Source organism: Cynocephalus volans, chromosome 5 (genome assembly GCF_027409185.1).
Source record: "Cynocephalus volans isolate mCynVol1 chromosome 5, mCynVol1.pri, whole genome shotgun sequence".
In the NCBI taxonomy this organism is placed as follows: Eukaryota; Metazoa; Chordata; class Mammalia; order Dermoptera; family Cynocephalidae; genus Cynocephalus; species Cynocephalus volans.
Genome location: NC_084464.1, coordinates 100948635 through 100963747, shown reverse-complemented (window position 1 = coordinate 100963747; position 15113 = coordinate 100948635).

The window sequence follows — 15113 nt, the reverse complement described above, 5'->3', positions numbered from 1 at the left end:
CCTATGATGGGAAATGGTAACACCTGCTTTGAACATTTCTAGGTCAAAATAATCTTAACTATTTTCTACGAAGCAAAACTTTGCAGATTAATTTATCACTAGTCCATGTGTTACAAGGAACCCAAGACTGCTTCATAAGAAAACATGTGCCCATGAGGCCACCTTCAGGCAACGTGTGATGGTTTTTTATTCAGCAATGAGTATTCATCATATACCTCAAGTATTGCTTATAGGGTACTGAACACATGACCAGTTTCACTGTTTCCTAGACATATGGATCTGCCCTCAACCATAAATAAAAAATACTTTCTCCCCTGGCCTGCAGCAGAAAGTAGAATGTTGATCTCCTATATGCCGAATGCCCATCAAAATCCAAACTGTGGGAACTATGATGCTTGGGTGGGGGCAGAGGGGGGGAACCAAAAAAACTGAAGGCCATTCTTTCCCCTAAAAATTATAAATTCTGCTTTGAATCAGAATATCGCACTAGAGAATATCATATATGGCTTTTACTAGCCCCACATATAATTGATGTCATTCATTGCATATTGACAACCCTGAATCAGTCAATAGAAGGATACACACAACAAGCAGCTCTATAAAATTTCTATGAATAAAATGGCAGCTGACGTAGCAAGGTTGCAGAAGAGATTACCCCCTGCATCACTTGGTGTTCCTTATATCAAGATCCACGTAGGAAATGATTTTTATAAATCAGTACTCAAAAAAAAAAAAAAAAAAAAACCCGTACTTACCCTGAAAAACTATTATAGCTTATCTTTGTTGATATCAAGTTTTAGACAACTAAATTTATCTATTCTATTCTCTCTTTTCCCTGTATTACAAGTATGAGTCATTTCAGTGTTTTGGTGTGACATAAATAATAAAAGAAATAGTTAAAATGATTGAACTCACATTACAAATGCCCTGCAGACTAACTGAAAGGAACACCTGACTTGCACTGGCTTGAGTAGCACAATTATGTAAGTCATAAGAAAGTCTGGAGGGAGGAAGTCCATGCCTGGTGCAGCTGCTCAGCAGTGTCAGCAGGGCCCAAGTTTGTTCCATCTTTGTGCACTGCTGTTATCAGACTATTATTTTTCTATCCCTGTGTTTGTTGACCCTTGATTATAAGACTGCTGCCACTATTCCAAATATAAGAGGCAGAGGGAAGGAACAGCACCAGCCATGCATGTGTCAAGAAGAAAGTAGACCCAGATGCCCTCCAGTAGACTTTTCTTCAGGCCTCATTGGATATAATGAGAACACATCGCTGTTGCCCTCTTACTGTAAGGGAAGGTGGGAAAGAGAGTACAATTTACAGTAGAGGTGGCAAGAGAAAGGGTAGTCGTACGTGGCTGGTAAATTAGAAAACACAAAACAAAGCAAGACATAGTTTCTACCACAGTTAAGAAATCTCAGAAGAGCCTTGTAAATATTTATCATATAGTTCAGAAAATAATACATTACCATCTTTAGTATGACAGTACTTTAAAAGAGCTGAGCTAACAGTTAATTGCGAGGGCACTGTGCTATTATTAGCTGAGATCTCAAGGCCCAAAATACATTCACTGTGATGTTTAATCTTATGATAGTGGATGTAAATCACACATCAGATAGTTCTTAATAATGTCTAATTTCTTTGACCAACTTCTTGTGAGACCTAATAGGTTATCATTGTTTTTCATTGCATTATGGGTGTCAAAGAATAAAATGTCAACTCTGCCAAATCTTTTTTTGTGCAATGTTCCTGCATTATTAGTATTATATTTGATTTGTGTTTTCCTTGTAAAATTTTTTTAAATTATATATTCCCTTTACAAGGGGTTGTTTCGGTTAAATGGGTAATACAATCCATAAATTCACTTATCTAGGCACACGGAAACTACAATATTTGACATTAAGCTTAGTATGCATCAGGCTTAGTTCAAAAGGCTTTATTCACATTTTCTGATTTTATCATAACAACAGCCAAACAAGATAGATACTATTAGTATCTCCATTTTATGGATGAAAAAAATTAATGCTTAATGAGGGTTTAGAGGCTACTCAGCTAGTAAATTGCTGGGCTTGAATTCAAAACCAGCTTTGTCTAACCCAAAAGTCTCCTTTATAACCACTCTACCAATAAATCAGTTAATTGAGTAATCAATCAAAATTCAACCAAGCACAGCCCTCCATAAAATGGAATTTTAAGGCACACTCATCGTCTAAGGAAAAGTAAGAAATTATAACAAAATAAATACAATGTTATGGATTTATTGAAGGTAAACCTCTGGAGAAATTCAATTCAATTTTACATTTGTGTATGCTGCAGTGTACAACAAAAGTTTATCTCCAGAACAACGACTGGCATCAGAATATTTTTAATCACTATAATTTCTAAGAAAAGAAAAATATGAATAATTTTATGAAAGCTGAAAACCAAAAGAATATTCCAGTAAACATTCAACCAATAAGAAAATTCAATGAATTTCAAAGCCCCATTCAAATAATGTGAAGGCCTTAATGTATATAGGTAATGTCATGAAATTTCTATCCCCAAATCTTACATAAATGCAGAGGTGACATAACTGAACTTTCTATGAAGAAACAGATAAAGTAGGGAATTCAATGAACATTTGATTTTCTGGTGACATTCCTATTAGAATTCTTGAATGTAGATACCATATGCATGTTGTGAAACATCGGATTAGTCCACACTTAATAGCAGTGTATTGATTGTCACTGAAAAGACCTCATTCTACACCTTATTCCAACTAAAGCAGTGCATCATCTCCCCAAATTCTGAGTTTATTCTCATGGCTCTTATTCTGACAGAATTAAACTAAAATTTTTCAAATGCATCTATTTGACCTTAAATTATGGTCACAGACACTAACAAACGTTTTTTATTTTTCTTTTCAAAATAATTTAATAAATAATTGCTGTCTTGTCACAGTTATTTAGTCATTTCAGTCAAATGTCATTTTTTTATTGTGGTAAAATATATACAACCTAAGATTTGCCATTTACACCATTTTTAAACATAAAATTCCATGAAATTAGCTGAATTCACAATGCTCTGTGACCATCATCTCTATTTCCAAAATTCTTTCATCATCCTAAACATAAACTCTGTACCTATTAAGCAATGACTTCCCATTATTCCTTCTCCCTAGTTTCTGGTAACCTCTAATCTACTTCTGTCTCTGAATTTTTTTCTTTTTAATTTATTTTTTCTTAAATGACCCATGACAATTGTATATATTTATGGAGTACAATGTGATATTTGGGTACATTTATACAGTGTGTGATGATCTTATTAGAGTAATTAGCATATTCATCACCTCTAACATTCAGCATGTCTTTGTGTTGAGACAATCAAAATCCTCTCTACTAGCTACTTGAAGTTATAAAGCAATATATTATTGACTGTAGTCTCCCTATAGTGCTATAGAACACTAGATCTACTCTTTCTATTCAGCTACAATTAATTCTCAGATGAAGTAATAAAAAAAATGAAAATGTCACCATTTAATAAAATGAAACCTTCATCCAATCTATGGCTACATTACCTTTGAATCATTACAAATGGTCATTTTGTAGATATTATTCTCATTTTCAGATCAAGTTATTGGGAAATAAATTGTTTGGTTCTTGCCAGCTTCTTATTCTCTTTGAGAAATTAAATATGTTCCCTTGCTTTATTGTCAATTTCTTTTTCTTTCTCTTAATTGTAGCATAGTTGATTGTACATATCTGTGGGGTAGTTAGTTGAATATAATACCTGTTTGCAATATGCGATGCCCAAATCAGGATAATTAGAATATCCAACATTACACAATGTAATCATTTTTTGTGGCCCTTTACCAATTTCTTCCTTACCCCCTCCCTCTTCCCAACTCTGGTAACCTCAGTTCTCTTCTCTCCTTTGGAAAGTTCAATGTATTATTGAAATTATTGCATGTTTCTTTTATTATTAATATTTGTCTATTTTTTAGCTCCTGCTTATGAGTGAGGACATGTAGTATTTCTCTTTCTCTGTCTGGCTTATTTCACTTAACATTATTTTGTCTAAGTTCAAACATGTTGCTGCAAATGGCAGTATTTCATTCCTTTTTAAGGCACAGTAGTAGCATTCCATTGTGTATATGTACCACATTTTCCTTATCCAGTCATCTGACAATGAACATTTAGGTTGGTTACAACTCTTGGTGATTGAAAATAGAGCTGTGATAATCATGAGGGTGCATGTATCCAGTCAACATAATGATTTCCATTCCTTTGGGTACATACCCAACAGTGGGATTGCCAGATCATATGGCAGTTCTATCTGCAATTGTTTGAGGAAATGCCATACTATTTTCCATAGTGGCTGCACCAATTTATAGTCCCACCAACAGTGTAGGAGGGTTCCCCTTTCTCAGCTTCCTCATCAGCATTTGTTATTCTCTGTCCTTTTGATAACACCAGTAACTGGGGTAAGATGATATCTCAGTGTGGTTTTGACTTGCATTTCCCTGATCCTGAGTGATGTTGAACATTTTTTCATGTGTCTGTTGGCCATTTGTATATCTTCCTTTGAGAGATGCCTATTCAGCTCCTTCACCCACTTTCTGATTGGGTTATTTGGTTTTTTTACGATTAAGTTGTTTGAGTTCCTTGTATATTCTGGATATTAATCCTTTGTCAGATGCATAGTTTGCAAATAATTTCTCCCACTCTGCAGGTTGTCTTTTTGTGGTACTAATTGTTTCTTCTCCTGTGCAGTAGCTTTTTAGTTTGATATAATCCCATTCATTTTCCTTTTGTTGCCTGTTCTTTGCCCAGTGCTACTTCCTAAGTGTCTTCTCAATGTGTTCTTTTAGGAGTTGTATAGTTTCAGGTCTTCTATTTAAGTCTTTGACCCATTTTGAGTTGATTTTGGCATATGGTGAGAGATACAGGTCTAGTTTCATTCACCTGCATAAATAAATGTCCTGTTTTCCCAGAACCATTTATTGAAGAGGCAGTCTTTTCCCCAATGTATGTTCTATGTGCTTTTGTCAAAGATTAGTTGAGTTTATGTCTGTGTTCACTATTTTGTTCATTAGCAACAATAGACAACCTAATTGGTCTGAGTGTCTGTTTTAATGCCAGTACCATGCTGTTTTGGTTACAATAGCTTTGTAGTATAATTTGAAGTCAGGTAGTGTTATGTCTTTCTTTTCTTTTTTTTTTTTTTTTTTTTTTTTTGAGGATTGCTATAGCTGTTTGGGTTCTTTAGTTGTTCTATATGTATGAACATTAGAATTGTTTTTTTCTATTTCTGTGAAGAACATCATTAGTATTTTGATGGGGACTTCACTGAAAATGTAGATCAGTTTGGATAGTATTGACATTTTCACAATGTTAGTTCTTCAAATGCAAGAGCATAGAATGTCTTTCCATCTTTTCATGTCCTCTATAATTTCCTTCAGTGCTAATTTGTAGTTCTTGTTGTACAGATATTTCACCCCCTTGACCAAATTGATTCCTAGGTATGTTATTTTTTTGGTGACAATTTTAAATGGGCTAGCTTTCATGATTTTTTTTCTGCAAGTATGTTGTTGGAGTATAAAAATGCTACTGATTTTTGCAATTTGAATTTGTATCCTGCAAATTTCCTGAAATCATTTATCAATTCTAAAAGTTTTTTTGTAGAGTCTAGGTTTTTATGTGTATAGGATCATGTCATCTGCAAAGAGAGATAATTTTATTTTCCTTTTTCCAACTTGGATGCCACTTATTTCTTTTCCCGGTTGTTCTGGCTAGTACTTCCAATACTATGTTAAAAAGTAGTGGAAAGAGTGGGCATCCTTGTCTTCTCCCTGTTCTTATATCAGGATGATATTAAGGGTGGGTTTGTCACTTATGGATTTTATTGTGTTGAGATAGTTTCCTTCTATACCTAATTTGCTGAAAGTCTTTATCATGAAGGAATGCTGAATTTTATCAAATGCTTTTTCTGCATCTATTGAGATAATCATATTGTTTTTGTCCTTGATTTTGTTGATGTAGTGTATCACATTGGTTGACTTGTGTATGTGGAACCATCCTTGAATCCCTGTGATGAATTCCACTTGACTGTGGTGTATAAGTTTTTGGATGTGTTTCTGAATTCTCTTTGCTAATACTTTATTGAGGATTTTCACATCCATGTTCATCAAAGATATTGGCCCATAGTTTTCCTTTTTTGTTGCAGTTTGGTTTTGCTATCAAGGTGATGCTGGCCTCATATAATGAGTTTGGGAGAATGGCCTCTGTTTTAACTTTTGGGACTAGTTAAAGAGAATTGGTACTAATTTCATTTTAAAAGTTTGGAAGAATTCAGCAGTAAAGCCACCTGGTCCAGGGATTTTCTTTGTTGGGAGACTGCTGATTACTGCTTTAATCTCATTGCTTATTATTGGTCTCTTCAGATTTTTTATTTCTTATTGGTTCAGTCTTGGTAGTTTGTATGTGTCCAGAAATTTATCCACTGTCTCCAGGTTTTCAAACTTGTTGGTATATAGTTGTTTATAATAGTCTCTAATGATTCTTTGGATTTCTGTGGTATCAGTTGTAATGTCTCCTTTTTCATTTACAATTTCTGTTATTTGGGTCTTCTCTCTTCCTTTTTTAGTTAGCCTAGCTAATGCTTTTTCTATTTTGTTTATCTTCTCAAAAAACCAACTTTTTGTTTCATTGATCTGTGTATCACTTTTTGGGTTTCTATTTCATTTAGTTCTGCTCTGGTATTTCTTTATGTCTATTAATTTGGGGATTGGATTGTTCTTGTTTTTCTAGTTCTCTGAGTAGTACCATTAGGTTGTTTACTTGAAATCTTTCTATTCTATTGATGTGTTTACTGCAATAAACTTCTCTCTTGCACTGCTTTTTCAGCATTCCACAGGTTTTGGTATGATGTGTCTTTATCTTCATTAGTTTTGAGAATTTTTCAGATTTCTTGTTTAAGTTGTTCTTGGACCCATATGTCTTTCTGGAGCATGTTGTCTAATTTCCATGTATTTTTATAGTTTCCAGAGTTTAGTCTGTTAATTGATTTTTAGTTTTAATCTACTATGGTCTGAGAAGATACTTCAAATGATTTCAATTTGTTGAGGCTTGATTTATGACCTAACATGTGGCCTATCCTGGAGAATGTTCCATGAGCTGATCAGAAGAATGTATAGTCTATGGTTGTTAGATAAATGTTCTATAGATATATGCCAAGTCCATTTTTTCTATAGTGCAGTTTAAATCCTGTGTTTCTCTGTTGATTTTTTGCCTAGGTGATCTACACATTGTTGAGAGAGGGGTTTTCAGGTCCCCAGCTACTATTTTATTTGTGGCTATCTCTTTCTTTAGATCTAATAGTGTTTGCTTTATATATCTGGGTGCTCCAATGTTGGGTGCTTATATAATTATGGACGCTATGTCTTCTTGCTGGATAGATCATCATATGGTGGTCTTCTTTGTCTCTTTTCATGGTTTTTGGTTTAAGTCTATTTTATCCAATATAAGGATAGCTACTCCTGCTCATTTTTGATTTTCATTTGCATGGTATATCTTTTCCATCCCTTCACTCTTTGTCTATGTGTGTCTTTACAGGTGAGGTGACTCTCTCATAGACAGCATATAGTTGGATCTAGCTTTTTCATCCAATCAGCCAATCTGTGTCTTTTGAGTGGGTAATTTAATCCATTTACATTTAAGGTTGTTACAGAAAGCCATTGTCTTACTTCTGGCAGTTTTTGATTTTCATTTGGATGTGTTAAATATCTTTTGTTTCTTTCCCTTTTATTGTTTGTCTTCAGTGTTAGCTGGTTTTGGAGGTGGTAAGGTACAGTTGCTTTCTCTTTCTCATTTGTATTTTCTTCTACAAGTGGGTTTTGCTCTTTCTAGTGTATTTATGTTAGTGATTGTTTTTTGGATTCCAGGTACAGGACTCCCTCAAAGATTTCATAGGGCTTGTCATGTGGTAGTGAACTTTGATAGTTTTTGTTTTTCATTTCTAAAGGATTTCTCTTTCATTTCTTAAGGATATCTTTGCTGGGTATAGTGTTCTTGGCTGGCAGGGGGTTTTTTTCTTTTAGTATTTTGCATATATCATCCCATTCCCATTCTCTCCTGGCCTGTAGAGTTTCTGTTGAGAAGTTTGATGTTATTCTAATGGGCAGTCCTTTGTAGATGACTTGACACCCTTCTCTAGCTGCTTTTAGGATTCTCTCTTTGTCTTTGGGTTTTGCCAGCTTGACTATAATGTGCCTCAGAGAGGACTTTTTTGGATTGAATCTTCAGGGATCTTTGAGCCTCCTGAATCTGAAGGTCCTTGTCTCTCCCTATACCTGGGGATTTTTCTACTATTATTTCATTGAATATGTTCTCAATGCCTTTTCCTTTCTCCTCCCCTTCAGCAATACCCATGATTCAGATGTTTGTGCACTGAAGGTTGTCTGCTATCTCTCTTAGATTTCATCATTTTTTAATGTCTTTTTTTTTTTTTTTGGTCTGCCTGAGTTATTTTGAAGACACTGTCTTCAGTATCAGAAATTCTTTCTTCTACTTGCTCTAGCCTGCTGCTTAAGCTTTCAGTTGTATTCTTTATTTCATTGAATGACTCAGTTCCATGAGTTCTGCTAAATTATCTTTTAAAATATTAATCTCTTTATAAATTTCCTCCATCATATCCTGGATAGTTTTGCTAAGTTCATTGTGTCATCTAACTGTGTCTTCCTTAAGATTGAGTTTCCTTAAGATTTTTACTTGGAATTCCTATCAGTCATTTCACAGTTTTCCTGCTCTGAGATCTAGTACTTGAGAGTTATTGTATTCCTTTGGTGTACTCATATTTTCTTGTTTTTTCATATTTCCTGTTTTTCTATGTTGATGTCTGGACATCTGGTACAGCAGTTGCTTCTTCTATTACTCTCCTTCCCTGGACTCTGCTGCTGACTCTCCTCATGTCAATGCAGTTGAGTGGTCAGTGGTGTGCCTGCACAGTGGCAGTTGCTACTGCTGCTGCTTCTATGGTAACAGGTCACCCTTGCAGTGGCAGTGGTTGTAGAAGTGGCTTTGGTGGGCTGCCCACATGGCAGTGGTGGCTCCAGTATCAGCAGCTGCTCACATGATGATCGTGACTGCCTGGAGATGCCCACAGTGGTGGCAATGGCAGCAGTGATGGTTGCAGCAGCTCTCCACTTGATCGCAATGTCCATATTGGCAGTCTGTGCAGCTATGGTGTCTGCATCAGCAGCAGGATTACCTTGCAGCAGTGGCAGTGGCAGCAATGGCTGCAACTGCCTCCCTCACCTCTGCGGTGTCCACAACAGCAGTGGGGTTAACTCATGGGTGTGGCAGCAGCACTGGTGGCTATAAGTGCCTCCCTGCATCTGCAGTGTCTGCAGCAGCATATCAATTTCTAAAGTGATAAATTTGCTTCCTAATTACTTAGATTTAGGTGTACAATGTGATGTAAGTGAGGGTTAACTGATATGATAAAAGAGCAACAGCAGAAAAGTTCCCAGAGCCATGAACTGATGATTTGATATAGCCATTATGGACTATGAAACACAGATGTTGTTTTACTTTCTTTTCCCAAAAGTAGCATCTGTTTCTTGCAAACCACTTCCCAGAACCTAAGAAGTGTTGTGTATCTCTTTTTTTTTGTGCTAAATAGTTCTTTTTCCAGCTCAACATCATCAGTTTTTCCACATAAACAAATATTTATCTTATTTCGGAGATTTGGTAAGATAAATTGTCAAGTCAACTACACCTAGAATCATAAATCCAGTCCTAATTTAGGTAGGTTTGAAATTTTCTTTAAAGTACTTTTATCCATGCTTTTATCTCTCCAACTAACATTTATTAGAAACATTGAATATGTATGTGCTTGGTACACAAAGCACCCAAACAAGCAAACACAGGCAGCTAGACATCTTTCTGAGTATAAATAAAAAGCATCTTATAAAAAAGTGAACATTTTAATTAAGATACTTGTAATGCTCCTAAATTTTTGTTTTATACCGTTGCAGGAAGTTCAACATACTACATAATTTATTTGCCACCCTTCTTCTCAATTAAAACTCTTAGTACACAAACAGTAGAACTAGTCAGAATCTTACATTAAAACTTAATATGGTCTTTGTCTCAAGAAGCTGACATTCTCTTGGGAAAACTGAATAATAAATATACAATGCAATCTAATTTTTGAGTCCTTTCAAGTGTTATGGGAACATAGTGATTTAGGTGTGATGTTCATACTGGAAGTTTTTAGGAAAGGATTCCCCGGAGTAGGTAAAGTTCTAGCTGAGTCATACATGATGAGTTTTATTTGGTCAGATAAAGGTGAGGAAGGCATTTAGGCAGAGAGAACAGTACCAAGACAGGTATATAGGGTGGTCAGGGAACTACAACCAGTTTGGTATGCTCGAGCATAAAAGGTATGAGGTATACTAGTAGGACCTCGGTATGGAGACTGTGTATATGGACCAGGATAGGCCATTCTAAGAAGCTCAAAATGCATCATAGATAAAAAAGGAGCCAACAAAGGAAATTAAAGGGGAAATGAAATTATTAAGTTTTAGGTTTGCATTTTAGAATTATTGGTTTGACTGCAATCACTCCTGCAGGTTGATTAAGGAAGAAAAACTAGAGGTAAGATCTCTCAGCCAATATCTGGAGGAGGAAGTGATTCTCTGATGAGCCCCCTCTCCCTCTCCCAGTGATCTGTCTCCTCACACACAGAGAGCCCTGCATCTGTGAGCTCCTTGGTCACATCTGATTCTGGACTCACACTCCCTACCAACCTTTTCTTCCCCTTCATGAGTTAAGCCTCATGCTTCATTCTCTTTCCTTATAATCTGATTTCATTTCCTTTATTCTCTTGTTCTTAAGACTCCAGCCAATTTCCACCAACTTCCTTCTTCTGGGGAAAAAAAGAATAAAAAGAAGCAAATAAGTTGCATTCTTCAATGAAACAGGGCTGTAAATTTATATCATTAATCATATGTTTATGTATTTCACCTACCAAACTATTCTAAAAAGAAACAGACACAGGATGGCTCATTTTTCTTACACTTTATGCTTATCCAGTGATATCTATATTTTAGGATCAAAATAATTTTAGTAGATACACACACAAAACCAGCCATTGACATAAAGAATACATATGAAATAGTTATATTCCAAGAGAAAATCAGATGATTAATCTACAAGTACTCAAGTAGAACATTAAAAGAGAAATGAACAATACTATAGACACAGGTATGTGCATGCACATACACACAACTATGCAAATAATTATTTTTCTATTTTAAGATATACTGTTAATCTTGTTTGCTAGAAAGATCTTTTTTTAAAAAAATTTACCCTGAAACAGCAACACGGAGACTTAAGACAAAAAAATTTTAAAAGCCCACTGCTATATAGCTTTCCTTGTGGAACCATAATGTCCTTGATAGAGACCATCATGTATTGGAACACATGTGTTGTTTTCTACTGTCTCTTTGATTAGCCCTCATTCTTGCTCTTCAGGGTTTCTATCATAATACAAGAAAATAAAATTTTAAGCCCAGAAGGATTTTTACAGTAATGCAAGCTATTGATCAGTGCATTTTTTTTCAACCAGAGCTTACTATTGCATCCAGATTCCTTACAGCTTCAATATACCCAGTGGGTTAATATTGCGTGAGGTACAAGCTGTTAGAAAACCACCAGTATGTTTTTTCCCCTTGATTTTGCTACATATTTCATGCTCCTGTGGGGCTATAATAAAAACTTTCTTTGTTTTTATCCAAACCTCAGACTTAGGATATGCTTTGAGGGATAAAGATCAGTCATTAAATACTAATGCAAACCATGATTGCCCTGTGTCAGTTAATGCTGAAACATATAAGGGGCATGTCATGCCTCTTGTCCCACCCAGAATGACATCTTAAATAGATACCACCTTTAACACAGAAGACTATGGCTGAACTATATAGTCATTGCTTTTGTCTTCTTTAATTGGGTATTTTATGTTTCTACAGTCTGCCCGTCCCAGTCTCTGAAACTTCTTCTGGCTCCTGGTCTCAGTTCCTTTGGCTTTTAGCTAGACCCATCCTATGCCTAATCTCTAGAGACTGTCCTCTACTCAGCAGAAATTTTATAACAAGTTTAAGCTTCAGGGACCCTCCTTTGCACAGGCACCTCCCATAGCTCTGAGGGGGACCTAGTAATATGCCCACGGAGTTTTTCTTTTTATTTATGTTGAAAAAGTAAGAATTTTTTTTCTCCCCATACATTTATAAGATTCAGTTCCCGCAAAACCCAGAACCATCCCTCACATCGGAACTAAGCTGGCTTTTTGGTTGAAGTTCTCCTTATAGAACTCTTTTCTCTCCATCTCCACCAGCTTCCTTCTACTCAACAGGGTCCACAGGCATGTTCTGGCTTGGCCCAGGCTCCTCAAGGCTTCTGGGCTCTGTGCTCCACCAGGTTTAGCTCTGGGTCCTGCTTACCAGTGTAAAAGAATTAGTATAGGAGAATGAACTACATTAAATAATATGAAACAAAAATTGTCCTGAAAGCATGTATGTGTATAAAATACAAAATTCAGACCCACAACATAGGACAGAAAACAGTTTATTGTTATCATCTGCTGCCAACTACTTTGGGACGTATCCTACAATCAGATGAAAACCGAGAAAAAGAAAACTTATTTCTAACATCAGATACATCTAAATATCTGGGTGAAAAGCTTAGCTACAGATCTGGAGTCTTGAAATGATGTTTCTTTCCACTTAAATGCTTGGCGGCCTTGAAGACTGCAGCCCAAGCTGATGAAGCTGTGCCTGTGGGGCTGTCCACCTGCAGAATGGCAGGTGGAAAATTATTCAGGGGAAAGAATTTAATTGGTGACCTTTAAAATAATGATTCATTACCTTAAAACACTTTTATTATGTCAGCATGAGTACTTCAATTGAAATTAATATATTTAAATCAAAAACAGTAGGTCATATTTAACGTATCTTTAACCAAATGCACATATTAAAGAATTTATTGGGATGCTTTACCTTACCTTTACCTCCCCCTTCTCTTTTCCTTCTTTCCCTCCTTCTTTTCTTTGCTTCCTCCTTCCTTCTTCCTTCCCTTCTTCTTTACTTCTTTCCCTCCCTCCATTATACCCTTTTGTTACTTGAACAGTCTCCATTTGCTCATTTGCAAACCAAATGGTGTCTGCAGAGCATACTCTAACCCTAAATAGTCAAAGTACTTTCCCTATTTCCTGGAAGCCATTGGCCAAAAGTGACTTCAGGATTAACCCTCCTAGCTGGCAAAGAAGTCAGGCAGACCAGAAGTCAAGTTTTGATGTGACTTACTAACTGCTGCATGGAGTTGGGTGGGTATTTAAATGAGATAATATACAAGTATGTAACGTACCTAGGTTCTGGGCCCTTAATAAAGGTTAGTGCATTGCATTCTTCCTCACAGTGTAATACTGGGTGCTCCATAATGACCAAGGAAGGCAAAGGCATGGCACATATTATATGCCCAGATCAAAAGCAACATTTTAGGCCTTATATTTAGCCTGAAATTTGCCCAGAAAGAAAAAATGACTAAGAAGGTTGGCAGCCCATTCACCAATATGCTGAATGTATTGCATGACCACAAAAATCAGATTCCCACATTCTAACATGGATCTGAACCTAGGGCAAACATGTGCAAGCAGGCAGATACTCTAATACCAAGAAATTATACAGCTGGGCAGAAGCTATATTTACTATGACATGTTTGTGATTTTCAAAGCAAAATTTTGGGATCAGTTTTCATTACATTCTGGGCTATGTATGTCTTTATGGCATACACATTTACAAATAAAAGCATGAGAGCCTCTAAATCACTGACTTAGGCTGAAATGATGCCTCTAGGGTTTGGGATTATAAAAAAATAAAAGGAGACTGAGCAGGGATCATAAGGCAATATCCTACAGGAAGCAAATTGATACCTGGGATTCAGTAGCAATTCCTTTCTGGCATTCACGAAGGAACATATTTTAGATAAACAAATAGGCAGAACATTTTGGATCTCTGTAAATAGATCTGAAAAGTCAGGCAAGAGCCTTTCCCTATATGGGTACAAATGACATCATTCATAACCTTTTGAATAACTGGTGCATTTGGAAGAGCTGTAATTTGCAGATATGACACTAAAGTTGAACTATTCACTCTATTTCACATTATAGTCATATTGCCAGAGCATGGGAAAGGCAACCTGTGACTACATTTTTCATGACTGTTTTTTATTTTAATAATAGAATTTCACCTGTAATACTTCCATATTAATGTAGATAAGTGTCTTTCTAGATCTGAAAATAATAATAAGCACTGATTTATTTCCATATTAGCCTTTTATTTTAAATAGTATAGTTACTGTTTTTCTAAAGGTTATACAGACACAGGAAGTTAAGTGACACACAGAAGAGATATGAAATCATGGTCATTTTCTATCTTTTAGTTGTATATTCAACAAGTATTAGTATGCAAAGTACTGAGGAAGGAGTTTGGAAGATGATAAAATGAAAAAGGACACATCATATTTGTCCTTAGGGAATTTAGAAACAATAGGAGAGAGGAAATGCTAAATAAATTCTTATGACAAAAGAGAAAGCTTATTGTGCACCATGAAAAATATACAAAAGCTGGGCTATAGAATTTCAAAAGAAGGTAGAAATATGTCTAAAACAATGCAAAAAATGCTTCATGGAAAAAATGTCATTTAACCTAGACCTTGAATTATAAACAGAATTTTGAAAGGGAAAATGTTGGCGAGATGTAGTCTAAGAACCTGGTTTTAGGTAAACTTGCATTTGTTCCTGTCAAATAAAAACTCTAAGTAAAATTAAATTCTAACAAAAGGAATGAAATCCTTTGACTTTAGGGCACAAAAATTTCACCAATTATTTCTAATCTGGTACAAAGATAAAAGTATACTAGGGATAAGAAATAGTATGAACAAAAAAAAATTAAAAAATTAAAAAATAAAAAAACCCTAACTCACTACTGGTTACTGTATTTGAGGCCCAGTGACTAGAGATGAATGGATGGAGTAGCTTTACTGACATCTTCTGGGAAAACTCTATGGCATATCCA